This window comes from Felis catus, chromosome B2 (assembly GCF_018350175.1).
Source record: "Felis catus isolate Fca126 chromosome B2, F.catus_Fca126_mat1.0, whole genome shotgun sequence".
Lineage (NCBI taxonomy): Eukaryota > Metazoa > Chordata > Mammalia > Carnivora > Felidae > Felis > Felis catus.
The window spans coordinates 69,929,735-69,957,568 of record NC_058372.1 but is presented as its reverse complement, the minus strand read 5'-3'; the positions used below and the strand labels follow the sequence as shown (position 1 = coordinate 69,957,568).

General features: G+C 35.5%; 1 long non-coding RNA gene and 1 pseudogene across 1 annotated transcript in view; both read left to right on the top strand.

The window, feature by feature from the left end:
* Positions 1 to 1,334: 1,334 nt before the first annotated feature.
* Positions 1,335 to 27,834, top strand: part of LOC123385438 — a 241,742-nt gene continuing 215,242 nt past the window's right edge. Inside the window, exon 1 of the long non-coding RNA XR_006597930.1 lies at positions 1,335 to 1,480. This is a non-coding gene — a long non-coding RNA (uncharacterized LOC123385438). The remainder of the gene's footprint in view (positions 1,481 to 27,834) is intronic.
* LOC101095259 lies at positions 7,377 to 8,407 on the top strand (annotated as a pseudogene).

Sequence of the window (27,834 nt, the reverse complement as noted above, 5' to 3'; positions counted from 1 at the left end):
ATGTCTTCTAGTGGTTGCCTGCATTTCTTAAGTCATAGCCCCCTTCCTCTGTCTTCAAAGACAGCAATGGTGGATTGAGTCCTTCTCACTCTTTAAATGTCTCTGACGTCCTGGGGCACCTGGGTGGTTCAGTGGTTGAGTGTCCGACTTCAGCTCAGGCCATGATCTCACCGTCTGTGAGCTCCAGCCCCGCGTTGGGTTCTGTGCTGACAGCTGCGAGCCTGGAGCCTGCTTCCTGCTTCGGATTCCGTGTCTCCTTCTCTCTCCTCCCATCCCCCACTTGTGCTCTGTCTCTCAAAAATAGATAAATAAATGTAAAAAAAATAATAAAATGTGTCTCTGACATCCTTTTTTTTTTTTGCCTCATTGCTCCTCTGCTGTCTTCCACCACATATTTTGACTCATCTTTCTATTTTCTTCTCCTAAGGAAGAGTGTGATTATATTAAGTCTACCAGGAGAAGCTCCCTATCTTAAGGTCAGTTGGTTCATAATCTTAATTTAATCTGCAAAGTCCCTTCACAGAAATAACTAGACTAGTGTTTGATTGAATAACCAGATACAGGAATCTTTGGAGAACACTTTTTGAATTATTTCTAAAACAAGGTGTAGAGTCTCAACTAAAGTGCACTTTTATTCTTCTCTATTTCTAGCTTTCAAAGGTAGATTACTCAGTAAGGACTTAATACTGGAAACATGGAATTAACTGCCTATTTTCCTAAATACAGCTGAAGGACAGAACATTTGAAGGTTCAGACATAATTATACAGCCACATTTCCATCTCACATGTGAATACTAGATGGGAAGCAAGGGTTAGATGCAATTTTGTAAAAAAGTCACTTATTCTCAAAAGTTTATATATCTAATGCACCAAGGATAATAAACATGAGCTATGTTCAAATGGAAGGAACAAGCACATACCAAAATCTTCAAGTTAAGGATTAATGAGAACCAAGTGCTTACTGACAAAGGATATTAAAACACTTTTCTGGAAGTTGTTTAATGACTCATGGTAGATCCTCTCACCTTTATCAAGTGTCTTATCTTGAAGGCAAGTCTATTCCTTTCACCTGCTCCTTTTGGAGTCATTCCAGCTAGTGATATGGGAAGCTTCTCCAGGAGCCAATTAGACATTGAAAGATAACTCTTAACATATGATAATTTAATACTTTCATTTAGTAACATAGAAAAACATATTAGCCCTCAAAAACCTGATATGATTAACACCATGGATTAGTTTCCTGATGTGAAAATTCATTATAAACCAAATAAGAGTGCAACTCATGTGGGAACAAAGCTTTTTAGGAGCAAGTGATTTTCCTCTCCACTCAATATCCCCTTCACCTGGTTGAGTCTGAATTTCAGATAGTGAGCAGGTGTGAGAGGATGAGTGAGCCACAAGATGGAGGGAGCCTACGTCAGTGGATCCCCACATGGAAAAGACCTCCTATCAACTGGGAAGACCTGCACTGAATAGATAGGTGAGCTACAAATATATTCTATTATGTTTAGGCTCTTAAACCTTTTGGATCTATTCTTGCAAGCAGTTGGTATTACCTCTTGCATTTATCTTACTGTAGAGTTCATTGCATAAACTTCGTGCTGCAAGTTCTCCAGTCCCTCATACTTTAAATTACATAAATCATTATCACTCTCAAAATGTTTTCAAGGATACTGTTTATATTGTAAAGGTCAAGAGTATATTTTGGAACTTAACGCTGAGAATTTGAAAATAATGTATTATTTTCACTGGAGCAAAACACTTTAACCTTGTTTTGTAGTTTTAATAATGGAAGGGCTGCAGAGGAAAGAGCAAAATTAAGAGTAGTAAAAAAATACACGGACAAAAATGCTGAAATGTTATTCTTTTGTATAAGTTTACCTCAATAGTACAGAATGCTCTCAGCATAAAATTAAATTCAAGATGAAAGAAAGGAAAACACAAGTCTTCTTTTAGGTGGAAAGGGTCTGCATTTAGAGATTTATTACAATACAGATTTTTAACATGCTCACATTTGCGATATTGTCCTTCTGGAAAAGGAAGGGAATTTTGGCGTCCCAGTAAAGCAGGTCAGTGAGTGGTAGTACCTAAAGTCAGGGGTCCATGCTGACTTTATGACTAATACAGCCGTTAATTCTTTCTTATACATTTCTCATTTGAGTAAAAGATGTGGGACGTAAGCAGAGATAATTTGAAGCTGGTCCACATATGACCGAGTTATCAAAGGTAAATAGTAGAATTGGACTGACACCTGGGAAGAAAACCTGGACAGGGCAACAGGATCAATAATTGTTAGTAATAACTATATTAACATTCATATTGCTTACTTACAACATCTTTTACATCTGTAATTCCTCAGCAAGCATAAATATTATTATGTATTATAAATATATTAGAAAACAAGCTAAGAGATTTCCAGCAAACAAGCCCATGTCTTCTAGCTACATTGCTCAAGCTTCAGAATTAGGAATTGTATCCAAGTCCTAACATTATTTTAAAAATGTCTTGACTAGGAGTCTCTGATTCACCATAATAACCTTTAACAAATAAAGATTATTGATAAACTACCATGTCCGAGAATTTTAGGATTTGCTTCACTGCACCTATTTCCACTAGTGTTTTTACTAATTCTACTAATTCTGGCCTCAAATAAAAAAAGAAATCAGAATACTTAGGATGTGTTTTCTTGAAGACAGAGTTAACTCCTCTGAAAAATAACAAAACACTATTTTTTTTTAAAAAAACCATTTGGACAACACAGAATTACATTTTAGGATAACAGTAAATAATGAGTGTTTCAAGCTTTTTCATGTAATAACTGCAATATTCCAGATTAAATGCTTTTCTGATTTAAAGCTTTTTTAAGTCCACTAATTACTATGTTACCTAAGGAGTAAGGATGTTAAGAAAGCCAAATATTTTACAAAGAAAACAGAAAATGCAATTTATAATCATAGTCATTTCTTAATTTAGTCTCTTATAAATGATGTTTAGACTTACAAATACTTACAAAATCACATAATTGATTATTTTTAGAAGGCAATGAACATTCCTGTAAATGGAGGCAAATTGTATTATGTTCACACAACATTGGGTTGCATTTAACTATAGGGAGACTGATGAAGATAGTGGGAACTCAGATTCAAATAATTAATCAGAATGTTCATTAGGAAAACAGATAATCTTAAGAATTTGATGATTAAATCACACCATTTTAATACTATTTATTCAAATCATTTAATAATAACTTATTGTTGTACAAGAAACAACGGTGATGTGTTGCAGGTGTAGGAGGCATGTTGGAGAAACAAGACATAAGTCGCTGCTCTCATACTGTTTACTTTCTGATAAAGACAAACAGGAAAGAAACCAAGGAACGGGAGAAAGGAAGGAAGGAGGGAGGAAGAATTAAAAAATGACTGTCAAATGTTGACTGAATTAATTGTTAAAAAATAATAGAGAAGAAGTATACTAATGAATACTAATGAAAATATTCTCAATAGATTAGTCAGGCTTTAAGCAAGGAAACAGATCCGCTATGAGTATGCAATCAGGGATTTATTATCAGAATTAGACATTTCACAATTGTAGGAGGAATTGAGAAAGTAAGTCCACAAAGGGAAGCTGGAAGATTAGAAATCATTAGAAGTCGCTAAGTAGTTCTCCTGAAGCACTGGCACAGGGGGGCGATGGTAAAGCTTCTAGGAAATCTGAAAACAACTTCCAGCTGCTGGTGTAAGCTGCGGTGGGTGCTGGTATAGAAGTATCAGGAAAGCTGCTGCCCCTGTGAATTCACAGCCAAGCATTATTGGGCCTGGGAGGCAGGGTCAATGGACAGGAAGAAGAGCAAAATTCAAAGTGAGGATAAACTGGGACCCACCAGCCCTTCCACAACTGTCTTTCTCTGTGTCCTACAATGATGACCTTTAGGGAGTTGATGGTTGCTGATTCACTGGTCCAATTCTTATGCAAATTTCTCTTGTGGCCAAAGCTAACCTGGAACTATACAGGGAAGATGATTCTGAGAAATGTAGTTCCAGATTAGCCAAGCTGATGTAATATAAACACTCCCGTTGGGAGTTTTGGAGTGCACGCAATTCCTCTTTTATCTATGCTATTTTATATCTATATTTATTACTTACTATATGTTATTTCAAAATAAAGTCATAAGCAAAATAATTCCTTTGGAAATGATATTAAAATCAAAGTCAGTAAGTACAAAGCGGTAAAGTTATAAAATCCCTTTTGAGTTTTGGTGATTTTGCATGTCATTCTGCTTATTCACCTAGGCTGTGCACTTGGCAAATATCATTTCAAATTCTTATGAAATTCCCACAGCGTAGTGGCAATTTGCCAGAGTATTTTCCTAACAACAGCAACAACAACAACAAAAATAAGTGAAGTGAGGAGAACTCTAGTAGTTTATGCAATATCCATGTTGAGGTGAAGCCCCACAAGATGCGAGCCTGATGACTACTCACTGGTCTATGCAGTGAAGACAATGTTCTCTGATGCAGTAAGGCAGAATAGTTATCACAGGTGGGATCGATTGGTCCGTAAGTGTATTATTTACTCTCTTTCCTTAAATGCATGGAATAGATCCATACAACTCAGATCATTTTTCAGAAAATGTTGAGGATTGACAACCACATCCAAAACTCTGGCAATCTTCACAGAATAAGAACAAGTTATTGCACACTTTAAACTGAGTGGGCTTGCATATGATTTAATAAATGTGATTTTGGATGTTTCAGTATGAATTAAATTTATTTTAGCAATTTTCTGGAGCCCAGCTATGCCACTGATATTATTTCATTCTCTGGTAATCAACACCCAGCCAGAGTCAACCAGTTTGACTTCTTTTAACATGATGCATCTATTGTATTTAGACAGTACTTATATAAAAAAAAGCAATTTGAATTGGAAAGTTATTTGATATTGAAGACAAAGTCTTAAAGCTGATTTGTAGTTAAAATAAACAGACATTTTTTATATTACCAAATGTAATATCATCAAAATCCTGTAAGATAATATTCATATCAATGGAACACTTTAAGTTGTCAGTTGCTATAAAATTGAAATGGAGAAAATACAGTGTTTGCTTCTAAAGAATTACAATTTAAGGTCAGACAAACTGTATTTTCTCCTCTACATCTATCAAGTAGATTTAGAGTGTGTTATTAAAATGAAAGTAACCTGTCTCTCTGCCCCCTCCCCCATTCATGCTCTGTCTCTCTCTGTCCCAAAAATAAATAAACGTTGAAAAAAAAATTTAAAAAAAAATGAAAGTAACCTGTATAGATCAACTTTCGAGATGGATGGAGAAAATGCTTTAAGAGAATGTAAATTGAATATTAAAGTAAACGATTCTACTAAAATGTGGGGCTTCAAGTAAAAAAGTATTTTAGCAAATTTACTAGTTAGGTTCTTATTGGTATATTCTTTGGTTAATGGCTATAAATCAGCATGCTTTATGTTAGTATTAAAAAAAAAGTGTTTCCACAAGATGTTGGCAGTGACCCTCCCTGGAGTAAAACAATCTACACAGTGGTTGTCTATGAGTAAAATAATTACAAGAAAATGTGAATTTGGAAAGTGTAGTATGGAAGTGATCACACCAGAGATAAGAAAGTTCACAATAACCAAGTTTGATCTCCTGTTTTTATAGGAAGCATTCTGTCTCATAGTTCCATATTCCATAGTGACAACGACAATGAAGAGGTCTTCGTTAGTACCAAAGAACACTAAGATTAATATATTAAACAACTTTTAAGAACTGCATTATATTTAGTTCCTTCATCCATAAATATGGACTGATTCTTATTTAATTCTAAGAGTTGTGAAGATTAAATGAGATAAACCATGAGAATATATAGGACATCTTTTGATACTTAGTGTGTGTGTCCTAGATCATTTTCTCCCTTTTCTTGAGGTTTATTTACTATGGCACAATTTACAGAGTTAATTTACTTGCTTCAGAGGATTCACTCAAGTACAAAAAGGGCCAGGAGGAACTCTGAGAACAAATGTCAGATTGCCTTACATGCAAACCATTTTTGCTTCTAATACACCAACTTTTTCCTTCCTGGAGCAGAAAAGCTTATGTCACAAAACAAAAAACAGAAACAAAACAACACACACACACACAACTCACAAAAAAAAGTCACTACTCTCTAAGACCTGTATTTCCTACTAACTCCCAACAATATGCTACCACTTAAAATTATTTGACCAAATAGGGAGCTATAATCCATTTATCCTGATGTGATTTCTATGTCTCTTACCACCTTTTCTATTCACTGGGACCAAGATAGCCTTACCATTCCCCTCAGCTAGACTGAACTTTAGACAGGTTTCTTCCTTACTATAGGCCCTTAACCTCCCTTTTCTCAGAGCATTTACTGTAAATACTTGTAATTGCAAATTCTTTCTCCACCCTTTTGAAATGTACGTAAACCTTCTCCAGGCTTCTAACCAGTTTTGCAATCCAGGAATGTCTTTCTCAAGGTCCTAGGAGTTATCTCTTTGAAAGGTAACCATCAAGAAAGATAGTATCCTATTTCCCATTGGAGGATAAAAGCCTAACTTGATAAGTGCTTATTAACAAATGCAGCTGGCTTAATCACAAAGAAAACCATTTTCAAACTTAGGAATGGTTCAATGTGCTGGACACATTCAATTGGCCAACCCCACCCTCCAGTACTTTTTCACTAGCACACCTCAGCACTTAAAATCCCTCTTAACTTTTGTTTCAGTGGAGTAGAGTTCAGTCTCTCCCCTCTGTAGTAAGACTTGAAGAGTCTTACTTGCCTGCTTAACTCTGGTGCAAGTTTTCTTTGATGGTTCTCTTCTAACAGAGTAAGTCCTCTGGTTCATCATTACAAGAACACTCTTGCCAATATTCTCAAATCATTGCCCCTTTTTTGCCCAAACCCCAAATCCATATGATCAGCTTCTCCAGTGCTTCCTATGGAGAAAAACACACAATGAGCTGACTCACTTCACTCTCCCGCTGTTGACTTCAATTTCTAGAACACTGTAAACCTCAAGAAGATACTGATTTTTAAAGAGTAACGGCCCAATTTTGTTAAAGTACAATAAAGGATGTATCTTTCCATTCATCAGGAAACATGTTTTGCCATATTTCACCTCTATTATCTTCTCCATGACAGTCCCCTATACAAATAGGGAACTGTGAGTCTGGCACCTTCCTTTTCTCCTGGGATCAGAGTTGTCACTCTCTCCATGCGTGGTGCATTCTGGGGATCCAGGGGGACACTGCCCTGTAGCCTGAGAGAAACAAGAAGAGGAAGGGACCCCAGAGGAGTCAGAGAGAACTGCCCACCCTTTCATCAGGTCCCCCTGTCGGGTTCACCATGCAGCCTGCTGCTGCAAAGTGGTAGAATCAAGGGAGTACGTCTTCACTGATTTTGTGTTGAAGACAGTGAAGATGTTAATGTAAATTTAGAAAAATCCAAACTTCCCATCAGTTGTCCTGGAGGAAGTGATAATTTTAAACATTTCAATGAAATTGATCTTTTTCACTGTATTGATCCAAATGATCCCAAGCATAAAAGAATGGACAGGGCGATTTTATTTTGTTTACCAAAGGTGAATCTGGCCAGTCATGGACAAGGTTGACAAAAGAAAGGGCAAAGCTTAACTGGGTCAGTGTGGACTTTAATAACTGGAGAGCCTGGGAAGATGATTCAGATGAAGATATGTCTAATTTTGATCATTCCTCTGAGATGATGAACAACAGGGTGGTGAGGAGGATGTAGATTGACCAGAAGTAGATGGAGATGATGATTCACAAGACAGTGATGATGTAAAAACGCCAGCTTTGGAGTAAGGAATGTTGTCATCACTGGATTTTGAGGAAGAAAAATAACTTCTCTGTAAGATTTCATAATTAAGAGAATTCCTGAGTTGATAGCTCTAAAGGCAGATGCTGTATTTGCCCCCTTTGACCCATTTTTCAACCTGTTTATTATTTTAAAGGCTTCACCAAAGTGATAGGTACCATTGTGTGGGACAATTTTAAGTCAGCTAAAGCAATAGCCCTATACATGAACTTTTCTCAGACTACCATGATGGTGTTGAAGTCCTAGGCAATTGATACAGCAGTTGTGATAAATGAAAACATTTCACCTCAGTCTCCTTTGCTTCAGAACATAGATACTGAAATGATAGGAAGCTCTTGGCTTAGAAGAAAGATAACTAAACTTTAGATTTTAGAACATGGACTCAAAGTGGCTGATGAAACAAATTGTTTGATACTTTGGTAACTTGTTCCTCAAGTATATCTTCCAGGATTATTGCAATAAAGTTTTATTTTTCAAAAAAAAAAATGACTTCACATTTTTGTAAGTGATCACTTGTTCCAGATGTATCTTAGCTAACAGTAGTAAATGCCCTAAATTAGGTGGTTTTGAAGACTGTACATTTGGTATGTTTGACCCTTAAACTTTTGTACATTGTTGCTTGAGAGTCTGTACATTTAGACCAAATTTGTATTTGAACTGTCAGTATGGCAAATGAGTGAAAAAAATGCTGATACGCTATTGGATTTTTTATTTCTTTTTTTGATTTAGCTTGTCCCAGGCTGAAAACCTCAATTTATATCTATGACAGTGGGAATTTTTTTTAATGCCTACATTCTTTCTGATAAACTGTTGGAAGACAAAAATCAAAACAAAACTGTGATGCTAAATTCCTGTACTTAAATTCTTATAATGGTTTTCAATTACTTTCCAGATTAAGACCAAAATCCTTATAGTTATCCAATTATATTACATATCTGATCTCAAAATCAACTTAATTTTCTATAATTTGACTTAATTTCTGTCTCTATTTTATCACTGTGGGTGAAGAATCTCAGTCCCTTCGAGGGTCACCAACACTCCCTATATCCTAGAGTGTTATGTCAAAGCAAGAGTTGGGGGAAGAATAACAATGTACTTACTCTTTGGCTTTGCTCCAGTAGTCTGACAGTGAAATACACATTACCCAGTTGGTTTGGCTACTCCAGGTCCAGTGACTTCAACTATCCTGTGCCAAATGGAACACGGAGTATTTTGGAGAAATTGTCCAGGGCTCCATCTTCCTAGACAAACCGTACACCTCTCTGTGGTGACTTGCTAGATCCCCTGTGATCTGCCAGAAGGCTGTCCTAGTCCCAAGACCCACCAACACTGCTCTCTCTTTTTTTCTCTTTATGTTTTTCTCACTTTTTTACTTTCTCCCTTTCTCTCTCCTCTATGTATCTCTACCTTCTGTTCTCTCTACAGTTCAAGGGATGTCTTTTTATTCTTGGGTGTCACAGATAGGAGCCTCCTGCTGCCTTTGGCTTCCCTCAATATATATTGTTTATACCGGGAAACTTCTCCCTAATTGATGCATATAAGTTCTGAAAATAAAAATTATAAAGACTTACAGGTCTTGTCCTGTTTTCTTCTCTGCCACATCTCGCCCCCCAAATGAGCACAGAGCCCACTAGCTTCTTGAATGGAGAGACAAGTAAAGATGGAAAACTTATGCTTAATATCAATACCACAACATTTACAATTGTATTTCTACTTCATCCCCTCACTCGTCCACATTCTCTCTACATTCCTATAGCATCATATGGTTCATAGCTTCCTGAATGAATGTGCTCATTTGTATTTCCTAATCTTTCAACAGTTGTGTTTATCCTCTGCTTAGAATGACTCTTCATTTGTGGACAGAAATGTGTGCATTATGATGAAAGAGGAGATAAGGGTGCCTCTGCTAATACCTTAATATTTGGGTGTATATCACCCTTTTCCCAGACAGTGGAACTATTTGGCCATGGACCAATTAAGAAGTCAGTGTACATCTCTGGATTAAATGATAGTAAACGTTAATTTTTCTCCAGATAAAAACAACATTTATCTATCCATACACATATATTTTTATATGTTCACATGTATGTATGCATATATGTATGAATATACATGCATATATGTATGTTTAAAAGTGGGAGTATTTTATTTAAACTGCACGAATCTGTTGACCATTTTGCGAAACCTGTAGTATTCATGAATACTACTTTGAATACTTCTATTTATTAAACATTCACCTCTAACACTTTATGTATTAAGCTGCCATCTTAGTGTTCTGTCACCAACTTTTTAGACATATCACAATTCATTACTCCCAAGTTACTTTATATTAAATACTTAATGAGTTTGGGGGGACTGATTATTCACTTGATAGTAATTGTGACCACATTAGTGTTATCAACAGAGCTTCCACAAACCAATACTTTCTGTGACTTACCTTTGAAAATGAATAAACACATGTTTTATGAAGATGATGATTGCTTTCAATATCATACAATGACATTTTCTGACTTTGCTTTTGAATTCTGAGGATGGAGCTCCCTATGTAGTTTAGAGCTCATCTATAGAAAACCCTTAGTTAAATCCCTTTGGGAAAGTGTTTTTAATGGTAAGGACTTAGATTATCCTCGATGTTTTTTTTTAACCTCTATCTACTGTGTGTATCCTTATATAAATTTTGTTTTTATGGTTATCAACCACAGGTAGGCCCTCAATACAGCTTAGGGATTCTTCTAGATTCATTGGTCTACTCCTCTAACTTTGCTCATGACATCTATTTTAAACTTTCAAGGTTATTAGTGATGTAATGTTGCTGAATTATATGATCACCTTCTGGTTCTTATCTTGACCTGTCAGCCATTATCAGGCTACTTTGCCTTAAGATGTCCATTATCATTCTGAGAAGCAGCTCTTTCAGTAATAAGAGACTGACAAGTTAACAGGTTCCTGCCAATGATTCAATCAAGATTCCATGCAATGAAAGACATTTTTCTGTTTTTAAAAAGTTTTTATTTTAATTCCAGCACAATTAATATTAAGTGTTACATTAGTTTCAAGTGTACAATATAGTGATTCAACACTTCCACACATCACCCGGTGCTCATCACAACAGTGCACACTTTAATCCTCATCACCTATTTAACCCATCCCCCCATCCACCTCTCCTCTGGTATTCATCAGTTTGTTGTCTGTAGTTAAGAGTCCGTTTCTTGGTTTCTCCCTCTCTTTGTCTGTTTTGTTTCTTAAATTCCACATGAGTGAAATCACATGGTATTGGTCCAAAAGATATTTTTCTTCATTAGGGTTCTACAGCCTTAAACTTGCCATTCTCCACCTCTTACTCTTTATTCCAAGCACACCAATTTCCTCATGTCTTGAATATTTGCAAATGCTACTCCTCTCTGTAATGTCCATTCCACATCCTTCGCTTTTAACATGAAGCTCAGTGATCTGGAAAGTCATCTCTGTGCACCCAAAGTTATTCTGCTTCCCTTGTCTGGGTCTCAGTCTTCCTCCATCCAAGCACTTCCTCTGTGACAGGAATTTTTAAATTGTTTTATTATCTGTTTATTTACTGGCTTTTCCATAAGATAGTTCTTTTGCAGAGTTTAGGAACTTTCAAAGGACAGCCATTCGATAAATGTTTGCCGAATAGATTAAAGAATGAATATCCATTTTCCCCCATGTTTTCTTTTTTCCTAACTTTTCAGATGTAAGTATTTTGAAACTTGAAAAGTGAAATTATTTTGAAAAAATCAGTCTGGTAACCATTATGTGCTAATATTTATAAAGACAGCTATAAAAATATATTTTTTGTTTTCAATTTTGAAACTATTTAATATTGTTGACAAAAACAAAATTGGTTTCCTAAATGTAAATTAGAAAATTAATTGATATGTTGAATAAAACAGAAATCAAGGCTCTGGGGGTAATTTCATGTTTAAAAATTTAAAAATAAGATGCACAATGTAAATTTTTGTTTTTCTAAAATTCACTAATTAAAAAAAATCTTGCTAGTATTCTACATTCACTGGAGAGCTGCAATATAATTTGTAAGGCAGGAACATTTCAATACTAAGATTTGCTTATTAATTCCCTGAATTAGAACAGTTCTTAAAGGAAAAACAACTAAATTGCAGCCAGCATGAAGAAGTTGGATTTAGTGATGATTGCTATCTTTAAAGAGTGTGACCTTATGTTATTCTGTCATATGCTGAAAGGCATTGAAAGTATTCTAAATTAATTTTAGGGCTACACAAAAAATGTTTCCTTTAATCACAGAATCCAAGAGCTGTATGCCCCTTGGTGCTCTGCTATCATGTTTTTAATCTTCATTACATGATTCTGTAATGTGTCCTATTTATGGAAAGAATTCTGCAAATTTTTCCAGAACTATTTTTTTTAAAGTCTTGGCAGTAAAATGTACCTCTTATACCTCCTGCCAATACATCTCTGAAATAAGGAAAACAATGTTCCTTTGCATTGTATGTTCAATCAACCTGTCTTCTCCCAGTGTTTAAAGATGCCTTTAGGGTTGCCAATAACAGACAAACAGTGGTGCTCATATATCTTGAATATCTTTGTGTGTTTCCAAAGTGGCAGAAGCTTAAAGAGAGTTTAACTTGTGCCAAGCACTGAAATTTTCATGGTAACCCTTTATGTGTCATCAGTGACTTTATGCATAATGAAACTGAGTCTTAGAAAAGTTTAGTAACTTGCCTAAGGTCAGTCATATAGCAAGTAGCTGAAATATGATTTTATAGAGCCAAACTTACAGAAAATGTGGTATGAACATGGATTATTACTATGTCTTTGCCTTCCTCCTACAAATTAAACAAAAATGACCAAAAGATTATTACAACTGGTAGAAAAATTATATGTCTCGAACACCATGCAGAAAATGAATTATTATGCCACCTATGCCAAATAATTTCTAGATATGATGCAGAAAGGACTAAAAATAAGCCATTGAGGACAAGCATTATCTCTTGTGGAGAAAGTGGTACTATATCCCTGAAAGCACAGAGAGGCAATGCTAAGAGCTTGGAAAATACTGGACTGTCTCCTGAGGCAGCAGATTACACCCTGCATAAAAGACATAGGGACTCAGTCCAAAAGAGGAAGCCAGCCTGATCAGAAGGCTAGTTATGGGAAACATCCTGTAGATGCAGAAATTTTTCTAAAGGGAGAGAGGATTTAGTTAAGAGGAATTATATATCCACCATGAGATCAATCATCACTTTACTCAAGCTAGTGGATCCCCTAAAAGAAAATTAGATTAAAATTAGAAGACAAAATACTAACATAACAAGAATTATCTGTATTTGGTATCTCTATTTCTATTTCTTCCATTCTGTCTTGATCCTACTCCAACATGACTTTTCCCTCCATCTCTCCACTAAAATTTCTCTTGTCAGGATCACTAATGTTTTTAATGTTGATGAATCAAATAATCCTCTTCTGGTTCTCATATTACCTGACCTATTAGCAGCATTTGATCCAGCTGATCATCCCTTTCTTCCTACCACTTGTTTCCATCACAGTCTCTACAGCTGGCCCCACATCCTCATGCTTAATGTTGTAGTGTCTATGGCTCAATGCTTGGTTCTCTTTGTCAAATACATTCTCTCTCAGTAATCTCACCTAGTCTCATGGCTTTAAATAGTATTGAATCACTGATGATAATTCTCAAAAGTATGTCTCTAGCCTGATTTTCTATGGTGGACTCCATACACATGTCCAACTGCCTACTCAATCTATTTTCTTGGATATCTTGTAGGAATCTGTAGCATAAATATCCAAAGTGGGACTTTGGGACTTTTCCCACAAATCTACTCTACTTAAAAGTCTTACCCATTTCAGTTGATGGAATTCAACCTTTAAATTACTTAGGTGAAAACCTAATGTTCAATCTGTGAACAAATATTGGATTTTTTTGTTTGTACTTACATACTAATTATAGTAATATATAGGAACAGAAGCCAAAAGAATAGAGATGGAGATGAAGAGACATTTTATTCTCTATGTTAATAATTTTTGAATCATATGAATGCCTTACCTGTACAAAAGTTAGGTATAAAATTTCAAAGGCTGAAATGAATATGGATATATTACTCATAAGGACAATGATAAATAGGATGTTACAATATTACCTCCCTGAGAAGAAATAAAAGTTGCATATTCCCAATCTTTTACAAGGGAGAATTAGAATTTTATTATCTGCATAATGATCCACAGAATAAAAACAACCACAATCTTTAGCTTTATCATTTGCTACCAAAAAACAGTTTATATAGATGAACTACTTTAAAAAAATCAGTATTTATTAATACATTTCTGTGAGTACTTATTGCTTCTTATGTCACCAGTCGATAGTATTTATATGCTCAACAGTCCATAAAATTTAGATGAGCAATAAAATGAGAAGCCCCAGATTTGTATTATTTGTATTATTTCTCCGTTCTTAAATTTCAAAACATGACAAACCACACTTTAATGTTTATATTTTAACTGTAATTTCTGCTTACAAAAAATGTTTTGGTTATACTTTGAAATGTACGATTGTAAGATTCCCCCTCCCCCACTGCCAAAGAAGAGACTAATAAAATGCTGAGAATTAAAGATATTGAAACTAATTTCATAATTAATCCCATGATATAAGGTAGGGAGAATTTAGAAGAAAAATATGGAGTCTATGGGTTTCCCTTTAATTGCAATTGAGTAATGATAGAGAAGCTATGAAGTTCTGCTTTCAGTTCCAATGTGTCAAGAGCTTAGAAGTCATTACTCCCATGAAAAACTGAAAATAAGCCACTTTTCTTGGACCCATTAGAGAAATAGGGTCCAGAGTAAGCCTTGAAATCTGGAGAGAAATAGTAATATAGAGAATCTCAACCAAGGTCAGCTTACATACAGCAGAAGATATTATAGCCATAAAGCTGTTGGAGTAAAGAATTTTGACCAATTGTTGGGGGCTTAGTCTTGGTGAAAATGTGTGAGAGTGAGAAACTCCTGGAGGCCACAGTCAGATCCCCACACTTTCATGGGTATTGATGTGGGAAACAAAGGCGGAAGGAAATGGCAGATAAAATTAAATTTCCTTATAACCTGCAGCCCATTTGAAAACACTTGAGGTGTTGGGGGGGGGGGGTGCAGAGTAGAGCCTTTCTCCAGGAACTCCCTACTGTCTTAATGCTAATGCTTTACTTGAGAGAAAAACAACCTTGGCTTGTGGAGAGCTAGGCCATCAGTATCCTGTGAGTATTCGTTAGCATATGAAAATCTCATTGGAAACTTCCCCTGGACTTTACCTCCCCCAACTCCATAGTGTACAACCAGTCTCTCCTCATGGTCTTAGGGCAGCTCTTCCTGTCCACAGGTCCTGTCCCCATGGTTTAATAAAATCCCCTTTTTGTACCAAACACATCTTCAAGAATTCTTTCTTGGTTGTTGGCTCTGGGCCCCACGAACCCCACTATCACCTCCAAAACCTCATCAATTATTACCTCTAGGAATCCTGCTAGGTTCTCATAGTGAAGATCAGGGACAAATCCCCTCATGTTTCTGGCAGCGGTAGGGGGAAAGTAACCATTTTGAAATATGTCCAAACTATGAAAAAGAACTTTTTCCCAAAGGAAACAACTTCACCAGAACCTTATCTACCTGGGGAAAGAACAATTAGCTAAATGCAGCTCTGGCTCTTGTGTTCCCTAAACACAAGAGAGGAGAGGGGAGAGGGAGAGAAAAGGTAAGAAACATAATGTGAAGGTCACAGCCCAGGAGCACAGGTCCACTAAAAGACTGAGATTTAATTCAGAAGATTATAGAATACTTCCCCTTCCCTCACCTAATGTCTTACGACTACATCAACAAGACTTCAGAATAATAGCAGATCATAGCTAAAAGAACTCTAAGACACAGATTTAAATTAAGGGTTTCTCAGAGGCACGCAAAGACAAAAAGGTAGACAAAAATAAGGACATTGGAGGTTAGTGAAACCTATAGTGCTTATGATGTGATTTAATGTTGGAATCTGGGAGCAAATGGCCAAAAACGAATTCTTTAACCTCCATGTATTTGTGGTTTTTCCAATTTTTTTTTCTTGTGATTGACTTCAAGTTTCATAGTGTTGTGGTCTGAAAATATCCATGGTATGATCTCAATCATTTTGTACTTGTTGAGGGCTGATTTGTGACATTTTCAATGCAAAAAAGGTAGTTGTATAAAAACACAGGGACAGGATGTATGAGCAGAAAGGGCTGCATGGGCATTGTGAGGAGCTATTGATTATATAATTTTAAGCTGGGGTATGAAGGGCAGAGATGAAGTTTCCAAAAGGATTTTCATGTTAAAGAAGATTTACAGGATCCTGAAATTCTGGCTATTGTCAAGCTAAGGTTGCTTTCTGCCTTTGGCAAAGCATTAATGTTAAGATAGTTGGGAGTTCCTGGAGGAATGTCGTTCTCTCTCTGTCTCAAGTATTTATCAGTGGGCTTTAAGTTATAAAGAAACTTAATTTTATCTACATTTCCTTTAGCCTTTGTTCTCCACATTCCTTATAGCTATAGCAAACATTAAACATAACCCAACTCTTAGTAAAATTAATATAAAACCTCATACCACAGCCTATTTATTTCAGTTCCTATTATTTAATACATCATTTCCAAGGGGCGCCTGGGTGGCGCAGTCGGTTAAGCGTCCGACTTCAGCCAGGACACGATCTCGCGGTCCGTGAGTTCCAGCCCCGCGTCAGGCTCTGGGCTGATGGCTCGGAGCCTGGAGCCTGTTTCCAATTCTGTGTCCCCCTCTCTCTCTGCCCCTCCCCCGCTCATGCTCTGTCTCTCTCTGTCTCAAAAATAAATAAACGCTGAAAAAAAATAAAAAAAATACATCATTTCCAGGTTTTAGCAACAATTACAAAGTGTGCTGTTGGTGGTTAGTTTTATGTATCAAGTAGACTGGGCCAGGGGCTAATCCGATGTTTTAGTCAAACATCCTTGTATTGGTAAGGGTGTTTTGGATGACATTAACATTTGAATCAATAGACTGAGTAAGGCAGATTTCCTTCCCTAAACTAAATGGGATTCATCCGATCAACTGAAGGCCTAACTAGAACAAAAAGTCTGAGTAAGAGCATTCTTTCTGCCTGACTGCCCTAGAGCTAGGACATCAGTCTTTTCTTGCTTTTAGACTCAACTGAATCTTCACCTCTTTCTGGGTCTTAAGGCTACTGGGTTTTAGGTTGTACACCATCAACTGTCCTGGTTCTCAGTCTTTTGGACTGGTGGAAATAGAACTATACCATCAACTTTTTCATGTTTCCAGCTTGCTGACTGCAGATTTTGAAACTGGCCAGTCTCCAGAATTATGTGAGTCAAATTGTTTTAATAAATCTCTTAATAGATAGATAACAGAAGGAAGGAAGGAAAAAGAAATCAGACATCCTATTGATTATTTCTTTGGGGGAACAGTAGCAAACACATGCCCCAAAATGAAATGAAAAAACACAGTCTGGGGCACCTGGATGGCTCAGTCAGTTAAGTGTCTGGCTTCAGCTCAGGTCATGATCTCACAGTTCACGAGTTCAAGCCCTACGCTGATAGCTCAGAGCCTGGAGCCTGCTTTGGATTTTGTGTCTCCCTCTCTCTGCTCCCTCCCCTGCTTGTGCTCTCTCTTTTTGTCTCAAAAATAAATAAACACTTAAAAGAAAGAAAGAAAAAAAACAGTCTGAATAGACAAAGCAAACATCAGAAACAGACTCAGATATGAAACAAATTTGGAATTATCAGACAGGAAACTTAAAATAAGTATGATTAATATGTTAAGAGTTATAATGGAAGAAGATAACATGCAAGAACATATGGGTAATATAGGCTGAGAGAAGGAAATTTAAAGAATAGAAAAGAAATTTTAGATATAAGAATGTAGAGGCAGAAATACCTTATTGGGTGCATCAGTAGACTTAACACAACTGAGGAAGGAATAAGTGAGCTTGATGATATGTCAGTAGAAACTCCCCAACCTGAAATGCAAAAAGAAAAATAATTTTTTAAAAAAGAGAATAGTCGATCTTTTACATGTAGTTGTTCAGTTTTCCCAACCCATTTGTTGACAAGATTGTCTTTTTCTCCATTGTACATTCTTGCCTCCTTTGTCATAGATTAATTGACCATACAAGTGTTGGTCTGTTTCTGGACTCTCTATGCTGTTCTTGTGATCTAAGTGTCTGTTTTTATGCCAGCACCATACTGTTTTGATTACTACAGCTTTGTAGTATATCTTGAAATCTATTGTGACACCCCCAGCTTTGTTCTTTTCAAGATAACTTTGGCTACTTGAGGTAATTTGTGGTTCCATACACATTTTAGGATTATTTGATCTAGTTCTGTGAAAAAATGCTATTGGTATTTTCATAAAGATTGCATTGGATCTGTAGATTGCTTTGGATAGTATGGACACTTTAACAATATTCTTTGACCTATGAGCATAGTATAAATTTCCATTTGTTTGTGTTATCTTCAATGTCTTTCATCAATGTCTTAATAGTTTTTAGAATATAGGTCTTTCACCTCCTTGGCTAAATTAATTTCTAGGTATTTTATTGTTATTGGTGTAATTGTAAATGGTACTGTTTTCTTAATTTCTCTTTCTTCTTCTTCATTATTAGTGTATAGAGTTGCAGTAGATTTCTGTATATTAATTTTGTAGACTGCAACTTTACAGAATTCATTCTCATAGTTTTTTTATGGAGTGAAGTTTTATATAAAAAGTATTATGTCATCAGGAAAGAGTGAGAGCTTTACTTTTTCCTCATCAGTTAGATGCCTTTTATTTCTTTTTCTTGTCTGATTTTTATAGGTAGGACTTCCAATATTATGTTGAATAAAAGTGGTGAGAGTGGACATCTTTGTCTCATTCTTGATCTTACAGGAAAAGCTTTCAGTTTTTCACCATTAAGTATAATGTTAACTTGTTTTGTTTTGTTTTTTAATATATTGCCTTTAATATGTTGAATTATGTTCCCTCTAAACCCACTTGGTTGAGAATTAACTGAACCACTTTTTTATACTGTACACAAAGATAAACTCAGAATAGGTTAACTAGCAAAGTGTGAGACCTGAAACCATAAAATTGCTAGAAGAAAACATAGGCAGTAATCTCTTGGACAGCAGCCTTGGCAATATGGATATGGGTCCTCAAGTAAAAGAAACAAAAGCAAAACTAAACTGTCAGGACTACACCAAAATAAAAAGCTTTTGCACAGCAAAGGAAACTATCAACAAAACAAAGGCAACATACTGAATGGGAGAAGATATTTGCCAATGATTTATCTGATAAAGGGGTAATTATCCAAAATATGTAAAAATTTTATACAACTCAATGCCAAAAAAAGCAAGCTGATTTAAAAAAGAGCAGAGGACCTGTATAGGCATTTTTCCAAAGAAGACATACAGATGGCCAACAAACTCCTGAAAAGATGTTCAACATCACTAATCAGCAGGGAATGTAAATCAAATCATAATGAGGTATCACCTCAAACTGGTCAGAAAAAGTAGGATCAGAAAGACAAGAAACAAGTATTGGTGAGAATATGGAGAAAAGAGGACACTTGTGCACTGTTGGTGGGAATATAAATTGGTACAGCCACTGTGGAGTTTCCTTAAAAAATTAAAAATAGAAATACCATATGACCCAGCAATTCTATTGTGTGTTTAATCAAAAAAATGAAAACACTAATTAAAAAAAGATACATGAAACTCTATGTTTATTACAGTATTATTTTCAATAGCCAAGATATAGAAGCAACCCAAGTATCCATCCATAGATGAATGGATAAGAAGATTGTGTGTGTGTGTGTGTGTGTGTGTGTGTGTGTGTGAGTTTGTATATCTCCATGTTGCAACAAAATGGATGGATCTAGAGAGTATTATGCTAAGTGAAATAAATCAGAGAAAGACAAATACCACATAATTTCATTTATATGTGGAATCTAAACAACAAATGAACAAACAAAAACAAACCCTCCCCGCCCCCAGACTCTTAAATATAGAGTAAACACTGGTGGTTGCCAGAGTGGAGGTGGTTGTGGTGGGTGGGCTAAATAGATAAGGGCAATTAAGAGGTGCAAACTTGTATTTATAAAATAAATAAGACGAAGATGAAAATTACAGCATATAGAATATAGTCAACAATATTTTAATAACTTAGTATGGTGACAGTGACTATACTTATTGCAGTGAGCATTGTGTAATGTATAGAATTGTCAAATAAATATGTTGTATACCTGAAACTAGTACAACACTGTATATCAATTATACTTTAAATGTTTTTAATGTTTATTTATGTTTAAGAAAGAGACGAGACAGAGAGAGAGAGAGAGAGAGAGAGAGAGAGAGAGAGAATGTGTGTACAAGCCAAGGATAGGCAGAGAGGGAGACAGAATCCAAAGCAGACTCCAGGCTCTGAGCTGTCAGCACAGAGCCCAATGTGGGGCTCGAATTCATGAACCGTGAGATCATGACCTAAGCCAACGGTGGATGCTTCACTGAATGAGCCACCCAGGTGCCCCTCAATTATACTTTAATAATAGATTTTTAAAAACTGAAAAAACTCACATGAAGAGAAAAGGATAATCTGAATATGTCTATATCTATGAAAGAAATTGAGCCAATAATTAAAAACCTTCCTAAATAGAATGCACCAAGATCATATGGTCTAACTGGTGAATTCTGCTGAACATTGTGGAAGAAATGATACCAATTTCTCAAAATCTTTCTCAGAAAACACAAACAAGGAACACTTGCTAACTCATTATGTTAGGTTAGCATTGCCATAATACCAAAATAGGTAAATACATAACAAGAAAGGAAAACTACAGACCAATATCTCTGATGAATATAGATGCAAAAATTCTTAACAAAATTTAGGAAAAATGAATAAAAAGTGTATAAAAAAGTTATAAGCTACAATCAAGTGAGATTTATTCCAGCTAGGCAGGGCTGGTTCAGCATTCAAAGAATCAATCAATAAAATCCATAAAATCAAAGGATAAAGAAGAAAAATCAACAATCGTATCAATTGACATAGAAAATGCACTTGGTAAAATCCAGCGTACATTTAAGATAAAACCTCTCAACACACTAGGAATGAAGGGGAACTTCCTCAAGGTCACAAAGAATATTGACAAAGTACCTATAGCTAACATCATACTTCATGATGAGGAACTGGATGCTTTCCCCCCAGATCACAAGACAAGAAAGCCCCCTCGCACCATGCCTTTTAAACATCCTACCCAGAGTCTCAGCTGGTACAATAAGCAAGACAAGGAAATAAAAGATACACAGATTGAAAAATAAGAAAAACACTGTCTTTTCTCACAAATGACATGATTATACACGTATTCAATTGGAATAAAATCAACACATACAGAAAGAAAAAAAAATTCCTGGAAATCATAATCCATTATTAAAAGGTCATAGGATACTAAATTTGTATATAAACTCAATTGCTTTCCTACGCATCAGCAACGAACAAGTGGAATTTGAAATTAAAATCACAATACCAGTTATATTAGCACCAAAAAATGAAATAAATAGGTATAAATCTAAAACGATATGACCAGGATCAATATCCAGACAGCTACAAAACTCTGCAAATAAATCAGAGATGTGACTTAGTGTAATGTGACCATACACTATTCCTCAGACTTGCTTCAATGGATTGTATCATTTTAGAATCCACTCATTTATAAATCTTTTGTAGAAAAGCATCATCTTACAGTGGAAATAAAACTCTTTTAAAAGTATCCTTTTGTTACTTCAAAGTCTTAGGCTATTCTAACATAGTACACAACTATTAGTAGGGCAGGTTTGGTGGCAGGAAATAACATGTGCTAACATTTTATAGACAAGACTGAGGGCAGATATGGGAGCTATAGACTGGAGATCCTTATGAGTCATGAATATATCCTACAACTTTTAAGAGTCTTGACTGATCATTTAGATCATCTTTTGAGTGATAGTTTGGTACATGGATCATGGCCTGATTTTATACTTCATCTTTTCTCTTTCTTTCAAGTCTCATTTTGTACACATTGTAAAGTGGGACAGGAGATACTTGCCTTGTGGAGCTTTGTGAGAATCAGAGATGATGTACATACGTTGCCTAGCCTTTAGTGAGTGATTCATTAAGGATGACTTAAGAGTAACAATAAGTAACAATAGGTCCTGATTATTACAAAGACATTGAGGGTTGTGATGAGAATAGGGAGTGGGATCCACATGGTAGAGTAGGAAGGACTATGGGAAAAATTCTGATAGATCTGTCTAGAGATGTTTCTATTTTCAGCTTACATAACAGTCTAAAAAGACAGCTGAGGAATTAAACTGTAGCTTTATTTACAGAAGATAGGAATAACGACCACTCATATTCTTTTAGAATTCTTATATTTTGTAATTTTACATTTATCTACATCCCCATGGTGGCAAAATATAACAACATATAAGAACTTATAACAAAAAATAAATGTTTATGGGATATATATAGCAGAGCAGCTATTGTTTGATGAACTGACTGAGAACATTAAAGACAGGGTAAGGAGGGGCTCCTGGGTGGCTCAGTCAGTAAAACTTTGACTTTGATTTTGACTCAGTTATGATCTCATGGTTCGTGGGATTGAGCCCTGTGTCTGGCTCTGCGCTGATGTCTCAGAGCCTGCTTGGGATTCTCTCTTCTTCTCTCTCTACCCTTCCCCTGCTTGCACATGCATGGCCTCTCTCTCTCTCTGTCTCTCAAAATAAACATTTTTTGAAAAAGAAACAGGGTGAAGAGCAGACATTGATTAACTCTGTTGAAGCTAGTTATGAATAACACAGCAGATGGTTGAAGGTAGTCCTCCCCAGATGCTCACACAAGAGAACCTAGCTGAGCAAGGGGTTGATAAATTCCATCTGGGAGTTGGAGGCAGGATCTGTGTTACCATCAGCTGAGTCTTGCCAATAAAAGCTTCAATAACTAGTATTTATTGAACATTTTATTAAATTCTATCCCTCTAGCACACATCTGTAGGGATTCTCTAGTTGAATTTCTAGAACAACTCCATGATGTAAATTCTTTTACCATCATTTTATAGATATAGAAACTGAGCTTTAAGGAAGCTTAGTAATTTGACTTGGTCACAAACTTATAGCATGAGATGGAGCAAGGACTTGAAGCCAGGATTGTCTGACTTCAATCTCAAACTCTTACCCACGACACTTTATTGTTGCTTAAGATAATAGCTCCCAACATCACAGAATAAATTCATTTCAAGAATAATAGTTCTGGGGTGCATGGGTGGCACAGTCAGTTGAGCATCTGACTTCAGCTGAGGTCATGATCTCACCACTCGTGGGTTCAAGCCCCATGTCGGGCTTTGCACTGACAGCATGGAGCCTGCTTCAGATTTTCTGTCTCCATCTCTCTGCCTCTCCCCTGCTCACACTCTGTCTTTCTGTCTCTCTCAAAAATAAACACTAAAAAAATAACAACAGCTTCTCTCTGTTGAGCATTTAATGTATCTCAGGTATTGCTCTGCTCATATCATTTCATTTAATTCTCACTAGAACCCTATGAGGTTTTCATCTAAGTTTTATTTTTTACCATTTTACAAAGAAACACACTGAGGCTTTTAGAAATTAGATTATTTGCCCAGGGACATAGGTTCATACAAGAGTAGAGACTGGAATCCAGTTCTGACTCCCAAATTCATGTTTTTTAGACTGCAAAAATCCATGGCATTAAAATCAGACAAGAAGGACATCACTGGCTTTTGTAGAAGATCCTTGCTATACCAACTATACAATAATATAAAAATCATGACTACAAGATAGCATGGTCCTACAGGACCTGCCTTATTACTTTGTGGTCACACTTTATAATTCTTCAACAAATATTTATTGAGCTGCTCCTATGCACCATACTCAACATTATGCATATAATTGATCAGATTAATGTCGTGATGGCTCCAATTTAAAGCCTGGTTCATTTCTTCATGGTACTTTTCCTTCACGTGGCTATATTTTTGTCAGGGTTGTTTTCTCTTCTAATATAGCTTAACACTGCCCTTGCAGCTAAAGAAACATTTCTCATTATGATTTGGGCTCTAAAATGACAGCAGGCACGACATTGTTTTGTTCCCCAGGTGAGGAATGAGAATGTTCACAACACTACAGAGGGAACAAAAATCCTCTTTCTGGCCAAAAAACCCTCACATCCAACTTTCTCTTCAGTTTCTGAACACAGCAGCTTCTCTGAATTTAACTGAAGCAGAGGATATTGTCAGAATGAAAACAGTATTAAAATAGTCTGTTGAGTACCAGGTCGAATTTGCTATTATAAGATAAAGCAAAGAGAACACGATGCTGTGTTGTTTATAAGATGGAGGTAATTTCCTAGGGTTATTTATAAATCATTAGCAGAGCTTGTCTGTGGTTGTCAGGATAGACCTCCACAGATAGGGACTCACTGTTAGAATGTAATTATTACAGCCAGGAGAATGTGGGAGCAAGAGAATTTAGTTTGATAGATAAAGCTATTAAAATAAAATTTTATGTGTTTCACTGATTATTAAAACATTACTGGATGACTGTAAAAGGCTAGAGAAACTCAGAAAAGTATAAGGAGGAAGTGTGGATTGCCTATACCCTTGACTCCCAGAGACAACCACTCAGCATTTTTAGTCTTTTTAGATCGGATATAATTTCATAGTTGATGTCTAAGTACAAACAGTGTTTTAATTTCATAGCCAATTACGAGCATCTCAGCAGTCTTTCACAGCCATCATTTACTTTGAATCGATGTCTTATAATTTTGTTGCCGTTCCCTGGTGGTAAATCATTTAAAGAAATACAACTCTAGGGGCCCCTAGGTGGCTCAGTCAGTTAAATGTCTGACTTGGTTTCGGCTCAGGTCATGATTTCAAGGTTTGTGAATTTAAGCCTCACATGGGGCTCGACACTGACAGTGAGGAGGAGCTCGTTTGGGATTCTCTCTCTCTCTGCCCCTTCTCTGCTTGTGCTCTCTTTCTCTCAAAATAAATAAATAAACTTAACAACAACAAAAAAAAGAAATCCAACTCAAATGTGTTTATCTCAAAACGTTTATAGCATAAAAACCTGAATTTAATAATTTATAATAAGCAATATAATTATTTTTTCAGTAATATTAATATTTTCAACCAATTGGTAAACTTTATCCTCCTGAGGAGAACCAGCCATTGTTCTGATTAAAATGATCATTGTGTTCCTTTAATATGAATGCTCAGCCACATTTACCTTCAGATGGTCTATGATGGTCAGATCTATACATGGGTAAAATATGTGTGCTATATACATATGTGTGTTTTTATAAGTTGGATGAGGATCTTTAGGGCAAAATTGAATTTGCAATTTTATCCTTTCTGTATTTTTTTTTTAAATGACATTTAGGTCTGTGAGATTAATTCACACTGAGCTTCTTGTTGGAGAACCCAAGTTTAAACATTTAGCAATAGATGAAAATAAAGCTTTTTCTTCCTTCTTATAGTGGATATATTGTGATTTCCTATCCCTCCCCTCCCCCCCCCCAAAAAAAAGGAAAGAAAAAAGATATAATAGCATAGAATCCTTACTTATAGCCATTAGGAAAATTGGAGAAAACCCCTAAGAAATACCTCTATTTTATTTTATGCCTCTATTCTTATTTTATGCCTATTTTAGTTCTTATTTGTAGTTTCTTGAAAAGAAATATAATCCATGATGATGTAGTTTGAAATTTTCAAATATGAGAAGCAAAATAAGTATGCTTTAGATAAAGCATTAAAGAAAATTAGTATGGTATCAATTTAGCTAACTTTGTACTTGCTGAAAATATCAAAAGCAAGTCATTTATAAATTGATAAATTAAGCATATTTAGGTTTATTTGAAAGTATGTATGTATAATGGAAAGGCTCCCTTTGCCTACATATCAGTTCAGTTGGGAAAATACCAGTTGGATTTACTCGAGGGCTAATAATCCAAGAAAAGAGTAGGAGGCTTGAACAGTATTTATATGTCAACCACAAAGGACTGTATTTTTCATTTTTAGTACAGTGTGCCTTATGTGACAAACTCTTACCCTTTCAAGCTCTCTGTGGCATAATTTTTCCAGTTATAAACATGTTCTTATTATTTTTTATAATATTTCCCATGTCACATAAAGTACTACCAAAATATCACAACTATAGAGAGAGTCATTGTATAAACTGAACTCCCCTTCAAATTTCCTTCTGTTCCTCTCTAGATGAGAGACCATGCTAAAATTGTGCACAACACTCCTGTAGCCCCTGTCATAGCGTCTTGCATGTTAAAAAAAAAAAAAAGTTTTCTCCTGGTGAGCATTTTTGACTCTTATCCCTTCCATGAAAGTGATAAGCTGGTGATGTCAAGATCATCACTGTTGATTAAAAGGCAGCTATTGGTGAGGAATGCATTCAATTTTCATTTTGTAATATATTCAGATCTTTGTGGCTATTTTATCCTATTTCCCACATATTGTACTTTTGATATACAATTTAATTATAAATTTAATATTCTGAAAATAGATCTTTAAGTAAATTAATATGTCAGTAGACCAAGCAGTGCATTTATAAAGGAAAAAAGAGATAACAATGCAGTGCATTAAATCATTCAAGAAATAATATTGTTTTCTCCCTCACTTCAGGTAATTGAGGATGTAGTTAAACAGGAGTACCTAACAGAAGATCTCTTCATTCATATAGAGATTGGAGTACAGACAATTGTGTCCTCTCAGAGTAGGGACAATTTTGTCCTTCACTTTTATATAGAGACATAATGGACCTCAGCTACTTACAGCAAAATGTCATGATAATTAGAAAATACAATGATTACAAGGCAATTTGCTAAATGGAATTCAAAATTTTTCTGCTACAAAGTTTTAAAGCACCCAGAGTATGTGTTAATTTCAAAATGCCAATTAGAAGGAATAAAAGGATAGAAAGAAAAATATATTTTAATTTCCCTATGAAATATGTTATATATATTTGAATATAAAATGTAAATAATTATATATAATTACATCATGATCAAATTCAAAAGTTGAACATTGACCTGGAGAAAATAATGGCAATTTACATACCAAATAGTTGATATTTGGTGACAGTTTACTTGACATTTCCTCTGGATTTCTAATAAGTATCTTCAATTTAACATACATGAAACTGCAACTCTTGATTTAAAACAAAAACAAAAACAAAAAAACTTCTCAGCCCTTACATTTTTCCATTCCCAATTAATGGTGCCTTTATATATACAGCAGTACCTCAGACCCTGTTACAAATATAACAAACAACATCACTGAAGGGGTAAAAGGAAAAGGTGCTGAACTAGGTAACTTTAGAATTCAGTGGAGACTTTAAGACCAAAGACTAAAGGAACTATACACAGCAATTTAATTGATAAAGTTGTTTCTCCAGCAGTATAGGATAACAATTCTGAAACCTCTATGTAAAATGTATGCTAGAATTGATCAGTTAAGTTTCTCACTGCTGGAGTGGGAGCTTACTAATAAGCAAGAGGAAATGGCTAAAATTATCCCCATAGTCATGGATTAGTGACAGTGTAGAACGTTATATATAGTTCAGTATAGATACAGATAGGTATACATAGAAATATTTATAGATATATGTATATATATGGGTTGGGAACACGTATATCCTTGTTCTGCAGAGAAGGCCTTGATGTGATGATATAACTCAGTAAGTGAGCACATCTAGCTCTTGGTATCTAATACCATTCTCCAGCCTTTCTTATGATTAGATCGTGATTATGGGTTTTGGGAGGAAGCCACAGAGGTAAAGTGTCATTTTCATCCCATTCTATAAAGTGATGAACTTATTGGTAAAATGGAAGATATAAGGCTACAGCAGAGAATATATAAGACTGGAGAATCTTA